The sequence below is a fragment of the Odocoileus virginianus genome, chromosome 17, assembly GCF_023699985.2.
Source record: "Odocoileus virginianus isolate 20LAN1187 ecotype Illinois chromosome 17, Ovbor_1.2, whole genome shotgun sequence".
Taxonomy (NCBI): Eukaryota; Metazoa; Chordata; class Mammalia; order Artiodactyla; family Cervidae; genus Odocoileus; species Odocoileus virginianus.
This window is the reverse complement of record NC_069690.1, coordinates 35,614,283-35,635,259: the sequence shown is the minus strand read 5'-3', so window position 1 is coordinate 35,635,259 and position 20,977 is coordinate 35,614,283. Positions and strand designations below refer to the sequence as shown.

The 20,977-nt window shown below is 49.6% G+C and overlaps 2 long non-coding RNA genes across 2 annotated transcripts; one reads left to right on the top strand and one right to left on the bottom strand.

The window, feature by feature from the left end:
• The first annotated feature begins 15 nt into the window (after window positions 1–15).
• LOC139038956 (uncharacterized) lies at window positions 16–1,881 on the top strand. Its single transcript, XR_011492060.1, has 2 exons — window positions 16–72; window positions 1,610–1,881. It is a non-coding gene; the product is annotated as an uncharacterized lncRNA (long non-coding RNA).
• Window positions 1,882–16,262: 14,381 nt separating this feature from the next.
• Window positions 16,263–17,963, bottom strand: LOC110123374 (uncharacterized). Its single transcript, XR_002309505.2, has 3 exons — window positions 16,970–17,963; window positions 16,453–16,684; window positions 16,263–16,358 (listed from the first exon to the last, which is right to left on the bottom strand). It is a non-coding gene; the product is annotated as an uncharacterized lncRNA (long non-coding RNA).
• Window positions 17,964–20,977: the final 3,014 nt, after the last annotated feature.

The following is a 20,977-nucleotide window of genomic DNA, read 5'->3' as shown; positions in this document are numbered from 1 at the left end:
ACATCAAAGGGGCGGGCCGCCGGTAGGCCACGCCTCCCGGCTGCTCCACAGGCTCCCGGAGCGCGAGCGAAGGTGGGATTGGGCGCCGCCGGGAAGGGTAGGAGGGTGAAGATGTAGCGCATCCCTTCAGAGGAGCGTGGGTGGGGGGCACCCTCATTAGAGCGGCTGCTGGGCTCCGCGTAAGTCCCTCCCACACACCTGGAGGTGCCAGGGCAGTGGACTTTCTCCACCCCCGCCTCCAGAGCTCTGATCCCCGGGACTTGCAAAAATGCACCCCCACCTCCAGCCCTCATTCTGTTCTGCGCTCCTAAGCCCGAGGGTAGGCTTCGGTTGACCCCGCCCAGGAAAAGCAGTGCCTCTCCCATCTGCTCAAAGCTGGGCCGGCTGGGTGCCCTCTGCCCTCCAGGCGGAGTCGCTTCGCCCCGCTACTTGGGACCCTTGCCCCGGTTACAGAGGACTGCGGACTTTCCCGCTCTCCTATCCTGTATACACTGAGTTGGGGACCGGACTCTCTGCCCCTTTGCAAGTAGTGTTGTAAATAAAAACCTCGACTTTCTCCTCGCTTCCCGAGTCCTTTCCCAGCCACACCCGCTCCACCCTTATGCCCTCCCACCCTGGTGGTGAGGAGTAGAGATCATGTTTAGAGAGGAAAGAAATTTACTGAGAACACCCTCTGAACCCGGTATAGTACTAGGTGGCAGCACTTAACGGTTGAATGTTGACAGCAGGAGAAATTGAGTTCAAACCCCCGCACAGCTAACTCAGACGGGGTCACAAAGGGACTGTGTTAGCTAGGAAGAAGGTGGGCACCCCCGTGCCTGGGTCTGACTTCAGTCTTCCCTAGTCTTCCTGGCTCCACTCTTGGAAGAAGAGAAGGAGCAAATGCAAAGGGCCTGAGTCATCTGGGAGCTGGTAGGGCTGGGAAACAGGTAGCAGGGTCAGTCAGGGAGTACCCTCATCTCTGTGCCAGGGGCTAGGGGTACATTGATGAACAGGACAAATGTGTGCCACGCTTCCATATATACAAAAGGAAACAAACACTTTAAAACTGCAAACCTGACCCTTGAAACTCTTGCCAGTAACTCCCAGTGTCCCAGCTCCTTTAACTGATTGGCTGCTTCACTTCATCTCACACCCCTGTTTTCACACCTCACCTTTTTCTCTAGCTCTCCTGTCGGGGCCCTCTCCTCCTCAGGACCACACCCACCCCATTTGCTGAAGGAGCTCAGCCTGGACATCATCTCTTGCCGTTATGCATCCTGCAGCCCCTTTTATTATACTGACCACATGTGTACTAACAGAGCACATAGTATATGCCACAAGTGTAAGCACGTAGGGTAGGCGGGGCCCAGAGAAGAGGATGAGGCATGGCCTTCTTGACATGACAAGCCATTTTTTGTTGTTGTTGTTGAGAGGCCACTTTTTCCTAAGCCATTTTGTGATCTTAGCCTGGCCACAAGATTATCATTGACAGGTCTCAGTAATTAATGAGCTTAAGGAAGGAACACAGGAAAAGCAGTCAAGAAAAAATAGTTCAGTGATAAAATAGAGTCCAAGTTCCTCCTCAAGGGATACATAGCAATCTGATACATATCTTTGAGTCCTGCAGGATGGCCCCAACCCAGGGGAGGATGGAATGATGGTGTTGAGGCTTCAGACTTCAATCAAGTAAAGCTTGAACTCTCTTGACTTTTGCCCCAACTCTAGGCTGAATCTCCTCTGCTCAAGCCCTTTCATGAATACTCATATACCAGACAAACCCCTTCAGGAACACATGTACGCTTAGCTTAAAACTTCCCCAATTTTGCTGATCAGAGAGACACTGCTTTGGGAAAGATCTCCTTGATTGCTGTATGTAATAAATCTTTCCTTCTTCCTCTCTTTGGCTTGGTTGTGTCTAGTGGCTCCACACCCACCAAGAGTTTTCAAGTGACGTAAGTATTTTTCCATGTGTCAATTCATGGAATCCTTACCACCCTGTGAAGTGGGCGCATGGCTTACTTTACTGTTGGGAAATCAAGGCACAAAGAGTTGAGCTAGTCCAGGGCCACCCAGCTGGTGAATGGTGGTGCTGGGCCTCCAACCTAGTTGCCTTAATCATCACCCCACACTATCCCTTCTCATTTAGTGTGTGCCACCCTACTTCTCCTACAAGAGACATGAGGAGACCAAGTTCATGTTACTTATTAATGTCCCCTAGTCCCTAGCATATAGACCCTGGCACCGTACCAGGATCCCTTCAGATTTATTCCCACTTTACAACAGGAAATTGAGATCAAATGACTTGTCCAGGGTCACATGCTCTCAGGAGGCTCTTGATGCAATTAGCCCTTTTAATCTTGTTTCCAAATTCACTGCTGGGGCTGGGGGAGGGATGGACAGAGAACTTACTCTGCCAAGAAAGTAGAGAGAAATCACTACTTTCTATAGTGAGTAGCTGGGAATACCAAAGTTCATGGGGGTTTCCTGCAAAGTGCCTTTGTGGAGTAAATGTGGAAATCCCTAGTTCTCCCTGCACTAAAATTTTCAAGACACAAGCCTATTTCTCTTTAAACTTTCTCCTCTCATCGTGCCAATGAGTCAGCAAGTTGTATGATCAGTCATGTGTCTGAAGATGGGGACAGAAGAAATGGGAATTCCTACCTGCTGCCCCACCCTATCCCTGCCCCCAGCAGGTTGAGGCCTCTGTTCAGTGTTCAGGCTGCAAAACTTCCTCCTCCACTATGGGGTTCACCTTAGAACTCAGGCTAGTCCATCTGGCAGAGAACTTGTGGGGACAGGAGTCATCTGAGGTGACAGGGACAGAAGTCCCTGATGAACTCTGACTCAGGCAGCCAGGGAGGGAGCTTTCCAGCTGGTCCTCACAAAGAGGATGTGATTCTTGCCGGAGGCTTCCATGGTAGAGCTGGGGAGGTCAGAAGGCCAGGAATGTGGCTTCTGACTCTCCAGTCGCCTTGGTGGGCAGGAGGGGCACAGACCAGAGAGAGGAGCTGATCACCGCGGGGAGAGCTGTCTTTCAGACACCAGGCACCAACTGGTGCCAGGCACATAATCCCCACATCAATCCTGGCAGATGGGTTTTAGCATTTCCATCTTACAAATAAGAAAGCAGAAGCACATTAAGAAAGCACCTTGCCCAAGGACACTGTGTAGCAACCCCAATCGTGGTCAACCCCGATGTTCAGGTCAGCATTTCTCTGTCTGCAGAAGGCACAGGGCCCTTGGGGATCTGGCAACTGATGCAAGTGGGCTCAGTGGAAGAAGCCACTGGGCGTGACCCCATTCAGGCATTGTAGGTACTCAATGTCTAAGGCATTGTGCTGGGGCTGGGCTGGAGAGATTCCTTTCCAGGTGTCTCATTTCCTTCCTAGATAACAATTACTGACATGGATGGAGTGCACTGTGTGTCAAGCAGTGTTCCAAAAGCCTCAGCTTTCTTGCTTCTCACATCAAGCCTACGATCTGTTAGTTCCCCCTTTTTACAGATGAGAAAAATGAGGCACAGAGTGGTATGTAATTTGTCCTATGTCAATAGAGCTAGGAGACAGAAACAGGACTTGAACCCAGGCAGTCAGTTGCCAGTCTCTATTCTTAATCAGAACATTACATGATCTGCATTAAAAGTCATTTGAGTTTTGAGTTGCCCTTCTAGAGATTCTTCCCCCATCCTTGGAAGAATCTGGTGATCACATAGATCAAGGCCCAGATCTTCAGTAAGTTTACATCAGTAGCTCCTGGCTGACTCCTGCTCTTCAAATCACTACTACAATACAGTATTCCGTGTTTGTGCTTTCATTCATTCGGTAAATATCTGCATCCGGTACTGGGAGGTATGACATTGAACAAGACAGAGACCCTGCCATCCAAGAGTTATAAATTACAGAGAAGACCCAGACAAGCAAGTAGTTCTCTCCAAACGGGTGTCCGTCCAGTGGTTAGGACTCCGTGCTTCCACACAGGGGGCATGGGTTTCATTCCTGGTCAGGGAACCAAGATCCTGCATGCCACGCGTATTATGTGGCCTGGGCAAAAAAGAAAAAAAAAAAAAGGAGTGTCAGAGAGAGTGCCAGAGAACAACTGGCAGATCTGTTCTATTTGTGACTGTCAGGCCATTCTGTCTTGTCCTTCAGCAGGTAAGGCAACTGGAACCTGAGGTGCCTCCAGGAAAAAGAAGAGACTCATAATCAAGGGTTAGGATCCCTCAGAGATGCCCCATCCTGACCACTCTCCTTCCCTGGCCCACCCCAATTCCTGTTTCTTGGCTACTACTGGCTGTCCCCTTCCCTCTCTTTTCTACCTTCCCTGAACAGCCTGGAGATACCCTAGAACACCTCTCTATCCCTGCATCTTTCTGTAAGCAGATAGGTAGGGGGTCCCTGGAGAAAGAGAATCAGACCTGGCTTTCTCAACATTAGAGAGGCCATTTTTGACCTTAGACCATTTTGTGATCTAAGCCTGGTCACAATGCATGCTCTTTTTTTTTTAAATGCATGCTCTTAAACAGGTCTCAGTCATTGAGATTAAGGGCAGCAACAGTGATAACAAGAAATAATAGTTCAGAGATAAAAGAGATCTAATTCCTCCTTAAGGAATATACATAACAATCTTGATCTGTATCTTTGAGTTCTGCAGTAACTAAGGCCCCCACCCAGGTGAAGAATGCTAACTACATGCTGAGTTCAAAAGGAGTGATGCTGTTGATCTTTTCTGACTTCAATCAACTAAAGCTTGAACTCTGTCCACCTTTGCTGAATTCTATGCTGAATCTCCTCTGCTCAAGCCCCTTCCAGAATGTGCATATACCACCCAAGTCCCTTCAAGAATATGCATTTACCATTAGCTTAAAACTCCAATTTTGCTGCTCAGAGAAACACTGCTTTGGGAAAGATCCCTCATGTTCTCCTTACTGGTTGCACGTAATTAATCCTTCTTTCTCCTGCTCTTTGGCTTAGTTATGTCTTTGGCTTCTCACAAGCCAAGAGGGGAAATCAGCTTTTCAGGTAACATTTACCCCACTTCCTTCCCCAGCCCCAGCCCCCTTTCCATACAACAGGCTCACCTTGATAGAGCTGTCCTTTACTTAGCAGGAAGGGTGGGGAGTAAGGTGGCAGGGGCAACAGGGCAGAGAAGTAAATGAGCAAACACTCTTTCTCCTATCTGGCAGCCCCCCACTACAGGTGAAGTAGACAAAATAATCCCGCAGGGCCTCCTCTGAGCCAGGAAGTCCATGCCATCTGATTCAGATCCCACTTGCTGGGGTGTTTCCTCTCATTTCGCTTCTCAGGAGCAACTTCAGAAACCTTGAAACCTTGAAACTCCTGTCTCTTCGTTTTTGCAAAATGTCACATTAAAGAGAACAAAGTGATTTAGTCTCTGCCTGCCTCCTGTCCGTGGCTGGTTCTTTTATCCCTCTCCTCCTCACACTGGGCTTCCCTGGTGACTCAGATGGTAAAGACTCTGCCTGCTATGCAGGAGTCGCAGGTTCAGTCCCTGGCTTGGGAAGATCCCCTGGATAAGGAAATGGCAACTCACTCCAGTGTTCATGCCTGGAGAATTCCAGGGACAGAGGAGCCTGGTGAACTACAGTCCATGGGGTCGCAAAGAGTCAGACACAACTGAGCAACTAATACACACACACCTCCTCACCCTGAGCCTTAGTTCAGATTTTCAAATGTGCTACCACAGGCCCTCTGCCCATGCTGTAGCCTCTTTCCACCACAGCCATGGTCTTTCACTGAGTTCAGAGCTCAGCTCGTATGTCACTTCCAAAAGAAAATTTGTTATGGCCACGACCCCTCCTCCCACCTTGATGTCAGGACCTCCCATTCTACATCTCTAGAGCACCCTGAGCTTGTCCTGGGTGACTGATTAATATCTGCCTCCCACCAGACTGTCAGTTCCACAAGGATAGGGCCATGGTGTGTTTGCTCCCACAGTATCCCCAGAACCGAGCACAGGCCTAGATCTAGAGCAGCTGCACAATAAATGCTTGTTGCCTGAAGGACTGCAGGAGTCCCCTGTGATCTACTGGTGTAGGGTGTGTGTGGCCTTAGGCCTGGAATAAGCCCAAAGCAAGCTGCCTCAGTTGTGTTGCAACCCGGCCAGCTGACTGTGAATTTGCTAACAAACGACAGGCTTGGCAGCTCAGCCAGTTTTTACACCTTCCTCTGAGCAAACTGCCCCACCCTGGAATCTCCCTACCCCAAGGCAAGCCTGTGCTGTTGGGAGTTGGAGGCCTTGAGGGCAGGTTGATAGGAACTTTTTTTTGGTTCCTTTTGCCTAAATCCAACCAGGAGATCCAACCAGTCCATCCTAAAGGAAATCAGTCCGGAATATTCACTGGAAGGACTGATGCTGAAGCTGAAACTCCAATACTTTGGCCACCTGATGCGAAGAACTGACTCATTTGAAGACCCTGATGCAGAGAAAGATTGAAGGCGGGAGGAGAAGGGGATGACAGAGGATGAGATGGTTGGATGGCATCACTGACTTAATGGACGAGTCTGAGTAAGCTCCGGGAGTTGGTGGTGGACAGGGAAGCCTGGCATGCTGCAAGTCCATAGGTTCACAAAAAGTCGGATATGACTGAGCAACTGAACTGAACTAAACTGCCTAAGTCCAGGTGCACCCAAAATAAGAATTCCTCATATTTTCATTGGCCTTTGGAGCTTTAAGACACTCTCTAGGAAATTCCTTGGTGGTCCAGTGATTAGGACTTGCGTTTCCACTGCAGGGGGCATGGGTTTGATCCCTGGTTGGGGAACTAAGATCCTACAAGCCACACAGTGTGGCCAAAATATAAATAATTTCCTTAAATTTAAAAGAAAAAACGACTCTCTGTAATTCACATTATTTTCCTGATGAGGAAAATGAGGCTGAGAGAGGTTAGGTGACAAGTCCAAGGTCATACAGTCAGTAGGGTGGATAAGGCAAAACTTGAACCCAGATCTTTTGAAGCCAACCAGTTGTCCTGAGGCGATTATACCAAGGGGGATGATGTACTGCTAACCAGCAAAGATTCCAAGATTCCCACCTTTGGGGCAGTTCACACTTTTTTTTTCTTTTTTTGTTCATTTGTGTATTCATTACTTTGATCAGGAGACACAAGGTTCTCATTGCCTTCAAGAAGACCACAGTCCAAAGCTAGCATTTTGAATCTGTGGTCCATCGGTGATTGGCCTGAGTTTATTACATACACTTTCTGTGTGTTTATCTGCCATGGTGCATTTTTAATGTAAATTTCCCAGAAGTTTCCTGACACCATCTGCCCTGTTCTCTCCTTCCTGCAAAGAGGTTAACACCTCTGGTATTAACACACACTACTTAGTGTAAGGGCTTCCCTCCTGGTTCAGGTGTTAAAGAATCCCCCGGCAATGGGGGAGACCTGGGTTCAATCCATGGGTTGGGAAGATCCCTGGGAGAAGGGAACAGCTACCCACTCCAGTATTCTGGCCCGGAGAATTCCATGGACTGTATAGTCTGTGGGGTTGCAAAGAGTCGGACGCGACTGAGCAACTTTAACTTTGCGTAAATGGACAGCAGCCCATGTACTCAGCAGTCTGTCCTACTTGTTTGGGTGACTAAGGCCTCATCACGTGACCATCTCTGGCCCAAGTGATAAACCCGGTATCTGGACCACATGACATCCTCGGCACTGAGACCCTGGACAGCTCCATTCAGCCACTTCTGGAAGAGTAAACATGCACACCCAGCTCTTAAACTGCTCCTGATGTTAGGGAGATACTTTGGTTCCCCTGCCCCCACCCCCCACTGCTGGTATTAGTAACACACAGTACTGCCCATGATGGCTACATTTATGTGGCCTGTGTGAGTCAGACACTACTATGATTAAACACTCCTCTTGTTTCATCTCCACAACAAGCTCATGAGTTTAGGAGCCTGCCCAGGGTCACATGGCTGGGAAGAGGTGGAGTTGAATTGTAAGAGGGCATCATGGGGACAGAGTGGGGAGCTGAGGGAAGTTGAATGTGGTCCAGACCCTTCAGGGGTGGGGCAGGGGTCACAGCTCTTAGCTCCCCATGAGAATGGATTTCTGCTGAAATCATTCCTACCTTCATTCTTTCACTCTACAACTGCTTCTTGAGCATCTTCTCTGTGTTGAGGACATGTTGGAGATTGGTAGCCAGCTTCCAAGATGGCCTCAGTGATGCTGGCTTCCTGGTGGCCCAGGGATGGCTTAAGTGACCTGTGGCATTGGGCAGAAGCAAAGGGACGTCTCCTCCAATATAGGCTATAAGACTGGCTTCCCTCCTGGGGGCTTGCTCAGTCTCTTGCTCTTCTTCTTTTTGTATCACTTGCTCTTGTGGCAGCAAGGTGCCAAGTCACGGGCAGTCCTATAGGGAGACCCACAGGGCAAGGAACTGAAGCCTCTGGCCAGCAACCAGTGCACGTCTGAGGCCTGTCAGCAATCACACAAGTCAGTTTGAATGCAAACCCTCTGCCTTGGTCAGGCCTTGTGCTAAGTCACTTCAGTCATGTTCAACTCTTTGTGACCCTATGAACTGTAGCCTGCCAGGCTCCTCTGTCCATAGCATTTTCCAGGCAAGAATACTGGAGTGGGTTGCCATTTCCTTCTCCAGGGGATCTTCCCAACCCAGGCATAGCACACGTGTCTCTTAGGCTTCCTGCATTGGCAGGCAGCTTCTTTACCACTAGTGCCACCTGGGAAGCCTTGAGGTGACTGCAATTTTGTGAGGGTTCCTGGTTCCCAGAAATTGTGGGAGATAATAAACACTAGTTTTAAGCTGTTAAAAATTTAGGGTCATCTATTACACAGCCATAGAGAACTAAGCCAGAGATATATCTGTTCATGTGTTTCTTACATTCTGTAGAAAGGAGACAGACAGTGGAAGGAAGAAAAGGATGGAGGGAAGGAAGGAGAAAAAAGGGAAAGAGGGAGAAAAGGAAGCTGTATGTTAGATAAGCAGCAGTACTATGGAGTGGAGAAGGAAATGGCAGCCCAATCCAGTATCCTTGCCTAGAGAATCCCACGGACAGAGGATCCTGGCGGGCTACGGTCCATGGGGTTGCAAAGAGTCAGACATGACTGAGTGACTAAGCGCAGCACAGCACAGTGCTATGGAGAAAAATAAAGCAGGGAAATGGGGTGGGAATGAGGATGGTTCCTTTTTAAAAAATTTTAAACTTTATTTTTTTGCCCCATTGTGTGGCATGTGAAACTTCCCCGACCAGAGGTACCAGGGATCGAACCTGTGCCCCCTGTAGTGGAAGAGTGGAATTTTAACCACTGTACCGCCAGGGAAGTCCAGGGCTTTCCATTTAGTTTATTTATTTATTACTTATTTTTTAAAAAATTATTTTTGGCTGCATGTGGGCTTTCTCTTGTTGTGGTGAGTAGGCTCTAGAACTCAGGCTCAGTAGTCGTGGCACATGGGATTAGTTGACCTTGGAACTAAGTTGCATATGGAATTTTCCTGGATCAGGACTTGAACTGGTGTCCCCTGCTTTGGCAGGTAGATTCTTAACCACTGCAACCCCAGGGAAATCCAAAGAGGTTCCTTTTAAATAGGGCGACCAGAGAAGGTCTAAGTGCCAAGGGTCAGTTAAACAAAGACCCATGGGAGTGAGACCTAGAAAAATGTGAGGGGAAGAGCATCAGGCAGAGGAAACAGCAATTGTAAAGACCCTGAGGTGGACTCATGTCTAGATATGGATCTATCAGAGTTCACACTCTATTTTTCACCACTAGATTGACTGTCCTCACCAGGCCTGGCTTTGGTCACTCATCATGCAGCCTCCAGGAGCAGGGAGGCGGTGTGCGTAGCTGCCACTGTTATCTCTCTAAAAGGCCTGGGCCCTAGATCTTGGCTGTGTGGCTGTATACCTGGGAGTGGGTCTCAGGTTCTCAGGAGGTAGAAGCAGCTACAGTGCCCATATTTTCCCAGCCTCCTAGGCTGGTGGTCTGGGACAAGCTCAAGTGAAACTTCAGGGTGAGAGAAATGATGGAGGAGATACAATTTGGATGCAGAAAGACTCAAATTTCAAAGATCCTCCAATAATTAATGGGGGTTAACAATGTAGAATTGACTCGATGGACATGAGCTTGAGTAAACTCCGGGAGTTGGTGATGGACAGGGAGGCCTGACATGCTGTGATTCATGGGGTCGCAAAGAGTCAGACACAACTGAGTGACTGAACTGAACTGAACTGAACTGAACATGCAGGATAATCTTACTCCAGCCTCATTACTGTAGTTGTAGGCTATTCTTTGCAGTGTCTGTCTTTGGAGCAAGCAAAGTGCAAAGTGTGCGATTGGAAGAGTGAAAGTGAAAGTCACTCAGTGTCTGACTCTGCCACCCCATGGAATTCCAGTCCATGGAATTCTCTAGGTTAGAATATTGGAGTGGGTAGCTGTTCGCTTCTCCAGGGGATCTTCCCAACCCAGGGATCGAACCCAGGTCTCCTGCATTGCAGGCAGATTCTTTACCAGCTGAGCCACCAGGGAAGCCCATGATTGGAGGAATCACAGCACAAAGTGCCAAAATAAGAACCCACTCTGCCCATTTGGCCAGCACAGCCTCCCTGCCTCTTAGTAACAGAAACGTTGCTTGTAAGTGACTCATGGCCTGCGGACTCCTTTCTTCTGTGCCTTCCTCTCTCTCACCCGAAGGATGTCTGTCTTATCCCACAGTGCATCTTCATGGTCCCTTGGGGCTCCCCCCTGGCAGGCCCAAGGCCATAGCAACTGTATTTTCCAGATCAGGACGGACAGACAGTGCAGCAAGCCTGAAGGTATACTTAGAGGACAAAGGGACAGAACCCTGAAGAAGGGACTTTCTGGGAGAATGAAGGGCCCAAAGTAGCAAGTACCCCTGCCCCCAAGAGACCCACTCATCTTGGAGGGCAGATGTGCCATCCCTTTCCTCATCAATGAGTTCTTTCAACAAACTTTTCCTGAACTCATACTCTACAGCAGGACTGGCCTGGGTGCTGGAAACAATCTGAGCAAGACAGAGTTCCAGCCCTGGGAGCGTTACAGCCAGCAAGGGAGAGAGACAGACCAGGGAGGGACTCTCATCTGAGTCCAAGGGGAGGACCTAGGAGGAGCGTGTATGTGCTATCAAGGGAAAGTGCCCTGAGACGTGACCTCTAAGCCGAGATCCGTGGTATGGGTAGGAACTAGATGAAGAGAAGAACTGTGTCTAGGCAGGGGAAGCGCTAGTGCAAAACTCCTGAGGTGAGAGAGGTGGTAGAAAAGGCAGAGAGTGTTGAGCATTTCATCCCTAAGGCCCACGGGGCATTTTATTTACTTTTTGTTTGTTTACATTTGCATTTTAGAAACATCACTTTTGCTACTGTTATTGACTGCGCCCCACCCACCGCCTGCCCCTTTCCTGGCCCTGTAGCTGAGCATGAGCTGAGGCAGGAGCCTCTGGGGAGACCTCAACCCAGGCTGACCCAGTCCCCATGGTGTTGAGGGTGTAACGACAGGCTCTCCTCTTCTCTGCACCCCACCCACCCAGCAGACCACAGGGTCAGCTCTGAGGGCCGCTATATTGGGCTCTGGTGGGTGAGGGTTCCGTCCCTCCTCTGCCCACATGGGCTGGGTTCCCCCCAGGGATTGAGGGGTCGTTTGTATCTCCAGGGTGGCAGGGCCTCCTCCCCAGAGCCACGGGCGCCCGAGATAACAGGGCAGCCTAGGCGCTGTTTATGAAAAGGCAGTCTAGTGGCGGTGGGCAGGGCCTGAGGGAATGGTGACTGCTGCCACAGATAGCAATTGGGGCGGGGAAGGTTGTCTAAATTACAGCTCCCAGAATAGAGGGACCCAGAGGGAGTGGTGGGGCATCCTACCAAGAAAGCACTGGCTGCCTGCCAGGCACGTCCGGGCTCCCGGCCCTGCTGCAGGCAGAGGCGGGGTGACCACACGCCAGCCGGGCCCTGGGGGATGCCATTCATCCCTGGCCAAGGCAGCGGGCAGCTATGAGGTGGGCTGGGCAGCGGCAGGGAGGCTTCTGGGGCTTGGGAGAGAATCAGCCCGGTGTGACCTTCTGAAAGGGGTGAGCATGAGAGGAGGGAGAACCTGGGAATGGGGGCTGGGGGGCACTGACATCTTGCTCGCCCCTGAAGAGGACTTCATTACACGTCTCTCTGGATATTTCACATAAGAAGTGTGAGATACTGTAAAAATAACAAGAATGACAGGCATCAAAATAGCAGCTATGTTTCAGGCATGGCTCTAAGCAATGACATACATCACTTTACTTCACCCTCATAGCTTAAGTGATGTGGGTATTATCACGCCCATTTTACAGCTAAGGAAACTGAGGCTCACAGAGGTCAAGTAGGTGCTAAGTAAAGCTAGTGAGTGGGAAACCTTATTTGACTCCAAAGCCTGGGCTCAGTCAGAAATCGGGTTGGAGCCTTTACCCACTGGGTTTGGGTTTTTTCTTCTTTTGTGTGGATCACAGCTTCCTGTTTTGTATCAGCCTCCCAGAACTGTTGTAGGAATCACATGCGGAAGGCATGCTGGGCTGGAAAGATCTTCAAGTCTGAAAACCTGGCCAAACTGTATGGCTTACCCACTTTAGGCCTCTCTGTTCTCATCTGTAAAATGGGTATTTCCTAGGGCCCTCTGGTAATCAGATGAGAATATATATGTGGAAAAGTATTCAGAGCTTTGAAGGCAGGTTATAAAGAGAACGCCACATTTCAAATGATTATTATTGGGAAGTTGAATTGTCTTAAAGGCAACAATTCCAGTTCACTAGGGGAGCTCACCCACGCACACCATCCCCAAGGAGCATCCTTCCTTTTTTCTTAAAAAAATTATTTACTAATGGCTGCACACAGGCTTTCTCTAGTTGCGACTAGCAGGGGCTCTTCTCTAGTTGCAGTATTGGGCCTCTCATTATGCCAGCTTCCCTTATTACAGCATGGGCTCCAGAGCACTGGGCTTCAGTAGCTGCAGCTCGAGGGTGGATTCTTAACCACTGGACCACCAGGGACGTCCAAGAGTCCTTCTTTAAAATATGGACTTGCCCCTTGGTTTATCCTTGGTAGCGATTTAGTTTTCCTGTAAGTGGTGGCTTAAAGCAAGGCACACTTACTTTCATTTTCCATGAGGATTTGCTGCTCTGAAACTGCATTTCTTCAACTGCTTCTCCTCCAGTGCTGATCACAGCTGAGATGGGGGTCCCTCCCCACCCCCAAGTTCTCAGCACCAGCTGTGTTCTGGGCTGGGATCTCCATACGGAGACCCAGGCTTGGCCCTGGGTGACCCTTGTACCCAGGCTGCTGTTGGCTTCCTGAGTCTTCTGCCCTGCCCTCCCGGGTGTGTTACTTAATGTCATGCAAGATCCTCCAGTCCAGCCCCAGGGGGAAGTGGGGCAACGAGCCCCAAGGCTGAAACTTGCTGATTCATCCAGGAGTCAAGGGCAGGTGAAGGGCATTGAGCCCAGGAGTAAGAGGGGACACCTGGCCACCAGTCTCACCGAAATCATTTCACACACGACTGCCTTCTCTCCCTTGGACTCTGGTTCAGGGTCTGTGGTGACCTAGCTTTCCCCCTGCTTCTCCCAAGCCCGGTGGTGGTTCTTCCCAAGACCAGGTCTTCCTCCTCCCCCCAGGATCCTTGTCACTCACTGTGAGGAGCTGGTTCAACTGGGCACCTGCACCTTCTGCTGAGATTTACGAAGCACTCTCAATGACTGCTCCTGGTGAAATTGCCCCAGGACCTATTCATGTGAGCAGCCCTCTCCATCCTCGGGAGGATCCTATGGAGAATCTTTAAGGGGAAGTCATTCACCATCATTCACCCACTCATCCATTCAACGTAATGCTTATTGCCTACCTACTGTGTATACGGTGCTATTCTGGTCACCAGGGACACAAAACATTTTGTCCTCATGGAGCTCACATCTAGTGGGAGAGGCAACCGATATGTAAATATACAGAATGCTGGCCAGCTAGATATTCCATCGAGAACAAAAAGCAGGGAAGGGTATTGAGAGTGGAGGGAAGGGTGATATTTATTCAAAGACAGCTGGAAGGAACCCAGCTGGTAACATGTGGGGTAGGGTGAGGGATCCAGCTGTGCAGATGTTTGGGGACAAGCCTTCAGGCAGAGGGAACAAGCAGCAGGAGGCCAGGGCTTGTGAGAGAGTCCGGTGAGCCAGTGGGGCGGGGTGGGGGGGGGCATTGGAAGAATAGAGTTGCTATTTATGGAGAAGCAGGTTTGAAAGATGGACATTTTGGCTGTAAAGCCCTAAACTCTAACGCAAGTCCCTCAAGCCAATTAGTTTAAATCAGCCGGGGTTAAGGGTTCACGTCCTGATTTGCTGCTTCCTGGACTCTGACGACTCTGACCGTGTCTGCTGGGAAAGTGATCTAGCTCCCCTGTCTGGCAGAGTATCCTGCTGATCCTCCCACCCTTCCACCCCACGCCTCCTCCAGCTCCCCCGAATCCAGAGAGATGACTTACCTGCTCGCTCACCTCCCTTAACCCCCGACCCAGCACATACCCGCTTAATGTCATCACTTCTATTTATGTCTTTTCTCTCCAGCTACATTGAAAACAATGGGAGGGCAGGAACTAGTTTTAAACTGCTTGGAATTTATTGCACTGGACTTAACAGAGAGGTCTCTATAAATATACTCAAATTGATCAAGATGTAGATGCTCAAAGGAGGTTATCTCTCTTCTTGGGGACAATGGGGCTCCAAGCAGCCTTCTCTCTAAACTGCCTTCATGGGTTTGAGGGATGTGAGGAAGCCTGGCGGGGTTTACCAGACTCCGGGGGTTTCCAGGGTTCTCCCACCTTGGATCTGACCATCTTAACACCAAGTTCCTGTAACCTCTAGGATGTCACCTAAGATGAGACTGTGGTCTCTCAACCCTTGGGTTCCAAGAAGGTGCTTTAGGGGTTGCAATAAGGTAGAGGAAGCTTGCTAAACACCCCCTACCCACCCCACTTCACCAGGAGGAGGAGCTCTGCATATATGCTTCCAGGTATGATTTCCTTTTGAAAAAAGATTTGCTACTAATCACACACACACACTCAGAGTCTGTAAAACATTGGTGTAGATGAAAGTGTTGGAAACTCTGGTTCTAGATCTTATATGAAGCTGACCAGGTTTGGCCACAGTCTCCTCATTTAGAAATACTAACATATGGAAATACCTTTCCAACCAGAGGATGATAAATGTCAAATTCTTCAAATCAATGCTCTCCAGCTCTAATGACTGTGGCCCAAGGAGCAGACACTCTGAGATTCTGACTCAGGTGATCTATAGAGCAGGTCTTGACAAACATGGCTTTAAAAAATTCCTAAATGGGTAGGAGAAATAATTAGGATTAACATATACATACTACTATATATAAAATGGGGCTTCCCTGTTGGCTCAGTGATGAAGAATCTGCCTGCGATGCAGGCGACATGGGTTCGATCCCTGATCTAGGAAGATCTCACATGCCACAGAGCAACGAAGCTTGTGTGCCAAGATTATTGAACTGGTGCTCTAAAGCCCAGGACCCACAAACTACTGCAGCCTCGAGTCCTAGAGCCTGTGCTCTGCAACAAAAGAAGTCACCACAATGAGAAGTCTGTGCACAGCTAGAGAGTAGGTCCCATTCCCTGAAACTAGAAAAAAGCCTGTGCAGCAATAAAGACCCAGCACAACCAAAATAAATAAATAAAAATCTTAAAGATATACCTTTATACTTTAAAAAAATGTATTTAGTTTTGTGTGCGGGGTCTTCATTTTCGTGTGGGCTTTTCTCTAGTTGTGGTGAGTCGGGGCTACTCTCTAGTTGCGGTGCATGGGCTTCTCATTGTTGAAGCTTCTCTTATTGTGAAGTATGGGCTCTAGGGAGCATGGGCTTCAATAGTTGCGGCACATGGGCTCAGGAGTTAGCTCCCAGGCTCTAGGGCTGGGAGTCCTGGTGTATGGCCTTAGTTGCTCCAGGGCATGTGGGACCTCCATCAGGGATCAAACCCCGCCTCCTGCATTGACAGGCAGATTCTTTACCACTGAGCCCCCAAGGAAGCCTCCCTTTATACTTTTTATAGGCTTTTATTGAGTGCTACTATGTGCACTGGTGCTAGGGAGATAAGTAGAATTACGATGTGGAAAAAAGGAAGAAAAGTTAACTCTTTACAGCAGAGAAAGTATGTGAATTAGAATCTTGGAATATTAGTGCTGGAAAAAATTATATAGGTGGGAAAACTGAGGTTCATGATGGGGAAGGAGCTTACCCAAGTACCACGAGTTAGAACTCTTAAATGGTCTTTAATCAGATTTATTAATGAGAAAATAGGAGCAGTCCTTAGCCTCCTGCCCTGATGGAGTGAAGACAAGGTGGGGGAAAATGGAGTCATCCTGTAAAAGGAAGCCAGGGAACATAAAGCAAGGTCCAGGACCTAGGTCCTCCCTGCCTCCCAGCTTAGATCCTTGAAGCCTGCCATCCACTCACCAGGGGATGCAGGCAGGAAAAGAGGGAGATTGGCCTGTCCGATCCTGAGCCCTGCTAAGGAGGGTTTTCCAGAGCTTCACTCCAGAAACTGACAATGGAGGGATAGGAATTCTCTCCTGTTAGTTGTATCTCGCAATGCGTTTTTGGCCATGTGGCTTCGCTCCTCAGTTTTGCCATCTCTTAAAGGGAGTTGCGGTCCCCGCCAAGTCGCAGGCGCAGATGGCAAGAGAATCTAAAGAGACCAGAGGCAAGGTTATTTGTACCCGGCTTTTCCTGAAAACAGATTCCGTCCCCCTCCCCCAAGACCTGTCCCAAAGAGGCGTCTGGAAATTCAACAGAGCCAGCCAGTCTGGGAGTTAAACAATCGGCAGCCGACGCGGGGATCTGCCGAGACAGAACAGCTATTCAGACGGCGGGGGCGGTGAGCGGGGGCCGCGCAGTGACACGTGGAGGGAGCAGCGTTGCACACGCGTCCCCTCCCGGCCCCCACCCGTTGCCATGGCCGCCCCCACCCCACCTCGCCGGGCGTCCCCGGCTTTTCCCGGTTCGCGGTAGCTGGAGAGCGGAGCGTGTCACATCCAGGAAGGACGAGTTGGCCTGCGGCGGGGCCGGCATCAGGCTCCGGCTGGCAGCGGCCCTTTGGCTCCGGCCACGCCTCCGGCGGCGCCACATTCTGGGTCGGGTGCGGCCGCCAGCCCCGAGTCGCTCCTCGGGCCGGGGTGCCTGCGCGCCTCCCAGCCACACGTGGCGCTCCCGGGGCGGCAGCTCGCGGTCGCAGGGCGCACGTCCGTCACTGGCCCCCTTTGTCAGCGCCGGACACTTGCTCAACTTGAGATGGCGTCTTGGGGGCCGAAACCAACGGGGAAGGGGCTCAAAAGACTTCCGTTGGGCCCCCTACCCCGCCTCTGCTGCCCCCGGTGGGGTTCCAGAGCAGAAGCAGTTCCTTCGCGCTTGGGTGACACTCCTCCTGCCCCAAGGGTAACAGTTTGCCTGCTCAGATGAACCAATCGTAGAATTGACTGCAGGATAGCATTGCCTGGTGGAGCAGGGTGGAGAGAGCCTAAGGTCAAACCTTTGTGTTTTACTGCTGGGGAAACAGAGGCTCAGAGAAGGGGGTGGATTTGTTCAAGGTCAAGGTCCCAAGGTAAGTTACTACCCAGCCGGAATTGGGACCTACGTTTTCGACGCCCAGCCCAGGGCTCTTTCTTCAACACTCTCCTACCTACATTAAATTAAATCACACCCACCCTGGGGCTAAGGACAGTCAGACTTTTTGCCAAGAGTGGCTTGGCTAAATTAGTGAAATGCCAGAAAAATGGAAGATTTCTAATAAAAGCTGTCTCCAGGGGCCGAGTGTTAGAAGGTCTCACCCATTGACTCCACAAATCACCTGCACAACCTTGCTGGATGTTTGCCGCCTGGCAACAGAAGGCGGTCCAACACCTCCCTCCCAACCCCCTCCGCTGCTCCGGACTCATAGACACAATAGCATTTTCTTCTCTGGCACTTGGAAGGCGTGGAGATGTCCAGAGACCTGATTTGACCTCTTACTGCCTGTTTTTTTTTTTTTTCTCTAACTTAAAAAATGCCCAGAACTGGGAAGGTGGGAGTGGGAGGTGGGTTTGATTTTTCTACTATCTTGTACTTGATGGGGTTCTTGCATTCTACCCACAGGCAGTTCTCAATGTCCCAGAGTTATATTTAGACGTCCCTTCATTCCCAGTCTTTATGAAGGGCTAATTTAGCTATTATCCAAGCACACCATGGCAGTGTTTCAAACCGCATCAAGGAGGACCTTTTGTATGTGAGTCCCACATCAAAAGTATTGAGTAGCTCTTCCTAGGTCCTTGCCCTGCCCCCGAAGAGTTCAGAGAGGAAATGGCCAGCTGTGTCTGCTGCAGTAGATTGAAACCTTAACCTGATCGAGATTTTCTTTGGTTAGGAAAACCCAGAGTGAGAAACTGAGAATGTCAGCTGAGAACCCGGATCACACCTCAACATGTGTGTGGTTCAGCACATCACTCAACTCCTCTAGACTCTTCTCCTTCCATCCCCTTGGGGAAATGCTCCATCTTCTCACCTATTAAAGAAACACCATCTCATCTCATACTGTGATGACAGATCTCAAAATGCTTTCAGATGACTAATCTATGCCCACAGCGGGGGGTGCGGGGGTGGGGGAAGTGGCATGTCTAATCTCCAGATCTCTGTCATGCCTGTGTACATGATGTATACATGTACTTTCCCAGACGGCTGCATCGGTGCCCCAGAGGTGACTTTTGGGGTTACCTCTCAGAGAGGTAACTTGTCAGAGACCAGCTGAGTTGTAACACTTGGATCGAGCATGCTTGGTCTGAGGGTTTAAGGATCCTAGGTCTTTCACCTCTCTGTGCCTCTCAGGCATGGGGGCCCAACTCCTGAAGTGGGGTTGGGGTCATCACAGACTCTTAAATAAGGAAGCTTTCTTCAAGATTACCCTCTCATTTTGGAGCAATTCCATAATTATTTATTTGTATATTGAGTACCTATAAAGATGAGATAATCCAGACAATTCTCTTCCTTCAAAAGCTCACAGTAGGCCCATACATGGAGGAAGTGGTGCTTGAGCTGGGTTTTGAAGGATGGACAGTTGGCCCAGAAAGGTAGGTTGTGATAGAGGCTGGAGTTAGGACCTGTTTTCTAGGCTGGTGTTCTTTACATATATGGTTACTGCTTCTGTCATCATTTAAAAAAAAATTATTTAAAAATATTTTAATTTATTTATTTCATTATTTATTTGGCTGCACTGAGGCAAGCAGGATTTTCTATCTTTGTTGCAGCATATGGGATCTTCTTTTATTCTTAATTTTTATTTAGTTAGTTATTAGTTTTGGCTGCACTGGGTCTGTGTTGCTGCACACGGGCTTTCTCTAGTTGCAGCGAGGGGGCTGCTCTTCATTGCGGTGCATGGGCTTCTCGTTGCCCTGGCTTCTCTTGTGGCTCATAGGCTCTAGGCCTTCAGGCTTCAGTAGTTGCAGTGTGGGTTCACTAGCTGCTGCTTGTGGGCTCTAGTTGTGATACATAGACTTAATTGTCCCATGGCTGTGGAATCTTCCCAGACCAGGGACTAAGCCAGTGTGCCCTGCACTGGCAGGTAAATCTTAACCATTGGACCACCATGAAAGTTCTTTTTTTTTTTTTTTTAGTTGCAGCATGTGGAATCTTTAGTTACAGTGTGTGAACTCTTCGTTGTCGCATGGGGGATCTAGTTCCCAGAAGGCCTCCTGCAATGGGAGTGTGGAGTCTTTGCTGTTGGGCCATCAGGGAAGTCTTTGTTTCTATTATCTTGAGATGACTTGGTAGGGAAGCTGGAGACCTGAATTCCTAGCAGCCTGCAAAGGGGCACCAAGGCAGCAGTCTGGGAAAGGCCATTCTTATGTTCAGCCTTGATCCAGTATCCATCAGAAGACCAGCGGTGTCTGGGCAGTAGGAGGAGGAAATGATAGACAGCCTCACAGATGGACTGTGCTAGGCAGCAGCAGTGGAGATTTGAAGCCTTCAAAACCTTGGCATCTCGTGGAGGAAAACCATGATCAAGTTGTTCCATTTCTCCTAGGCAAAGAAAGGAGAGGTAGTTTCCATTTCTCTTTCTACTCGTAGGCACCACAAGGATAACCTGCTGAATCTGAGCATTAGACTCTTGATTATTTGACTGTGGCTTATCTACTAGTAAAGAAGCTATTTCCCAGATCCCTTGGTCTCTGCCTTCTGGCATGGGTGTTCAAAAGATGCAAATATCTTAGCATAAGACAAACCCAACTCAGAATGGCAACATGCCGCGTTAAACACATGCTTATAGAATGAATATCTAGTAAAAATGAAGTTGGAACCTGTTGCTGTTTTGGATTAGTCTCTATATTGCTTCCTCTACTTTAAAATATGAATGGACTAGAATTTTCATATTATTTTGAAAGACTTAAATGAGAGAAATACCAATGTAACAGAGCGCGGTGAGTGCAGGCCACAGCTCACAGCCATTGCTGAGCATCATCACTGGCACCCTGTTACTAGGCAACGGGTCCTGCTCAGTCATTGGTCAGTGCCTCAAATGGGCCCCACCCACTGGCAATCAACAGTCAAGAAATGACAGTGAGGAGATTCAGACAACAGTAGGGTGGTGGTTGTGAGGTGGGGAGTGAAATAAGAGGCAGATCCTGGCCTTCTCCCAAGGCCCTCCTGCTCACCTGGCCTTGGGCCAGTGGGTGAGCTGGGGGGCTCAGAGAACAGGCTTGGGACTGTGTCCTGTAGGGACACAGGGCTCTGTGTCCAGAGCCCTCACCAAGGCCACCCACTAGCCTTGGCCCAGGCCTTGAGGCAGCAGTGAACCTCTCCCCGATCCTTGTCTCTGCAACCTAATAGCAGTGGCAGTCTGCCTGGGTTGCAGTCTGTGGGACCTTGTCTCCTTGCCTTTGGGCAGCCTGAGGAGCCTGAGGGCCAGTTGGGTTGGGCGCCTGCCTCCTTCAGCAATGACAACTGGGCAGGGTCT